Here is a 1,109-nt window from a genome sequence, read left to right as displayed (position 1 = left end):
TAAGATGGTATCTGAGAGTCATTTTTATTCTAATTTCCCTGATGACTAAGGATTTTGAACAATTCTTTTAAGAGTATCTTGGCCATTTAAGATTATTCTGTTGAGAATTCTCTGTTTAAATCTGTACCCACTTTAAAATTGGATTACTTGGTATTTTGATGTCTTTTTTCTTGCATTCTTTTTGGAGATCAGCCCTCTGTCAGGTGTGGGGTTGGTTGGTGAAGATCTTTTCTCATCCTGTAGGCTGCCATTTTGTCTTATTGACAGTGTCCTTCGCCTTACAGAAGCTTCTCAGTTTCATGAGGTCCCATTTATGAATGGTCAATCACAGTGTCTGTGTTACTGGTGTTATATTCAGGAAGTGGTTTCCTGTGCCAATGCATTGAAGGATACTTCCCACTTTCTCTCTGTAAGCTTCCTGTTACTATGAATACTGCTTGAAGGAAGACTCTGTGACCTATCTGTCCTTGGGACTCCATGGGTTCCACTGTCACAGACCACATATAGCTACTTCTCTTACAATGTCACTGTCCTGATCTATCGACCAGAAACCTTGGCTATCTTATCTAAAACAATCTGTGATTCCTAAAGATAAAACGCCATGGGCTGAAGAGATGGTTCAGTGGTGAAGAGTACTGGCTGCTCTTGCAGAGGACCCAGATCATAACTCCAGTTCCAGGGGATTACAAAATGTTTTTTGACCTCCCTAGGCACACGTTGTGCACAGACATGCATGACAGCAAAACGCCAAAGGCATAATATTAAAATAACAACAAAAACATAGTATTTGCTTAAGAACTACCTCCTTTCAGTGACTCCAGGATTAGATAAATGGACAAGAAATTATTCTCTCCTTCACTACTGAGTGTTGAGATGCTCAGGATATTGATTGGATAATCTATAAAAAGGAGATGAAATAAAACTAATAAAACTGGAGCATGTCAGAATTTGTTTTGTCATGTTCAGATCATTGGGATGAAAATAATAACATAGTATTTCTCTATCTATCTATCTATCTATCTATCTATCTATCGATCTATCTATCTTGATTTTAGAGTGTTATTGATAATGAGCACTACAGTGTCAAGGACATCTAAAAGGAACAGGTG

This window comes from Microtus ochrogaster, unplaced genomic scaffold, assembly GCF_000317375.1.
Source record: "Microtus ochrogaster isolate Prairie Vole_2 unplaced genomic scaffold, MicOch1.0 UNK149, whole genome shotgun sequence".
NCBI classification, from domain to species: Eukaryota; Metazoa; Chordata; class Mammalia; order Rodentia; family Cricetidae; genus Microtus; species Microtus ochrogaster.
The sequence above is the reverse complement of the archived record's forward strand: the minus strand, read 5'-3'. Positions refer to the sequence as shown.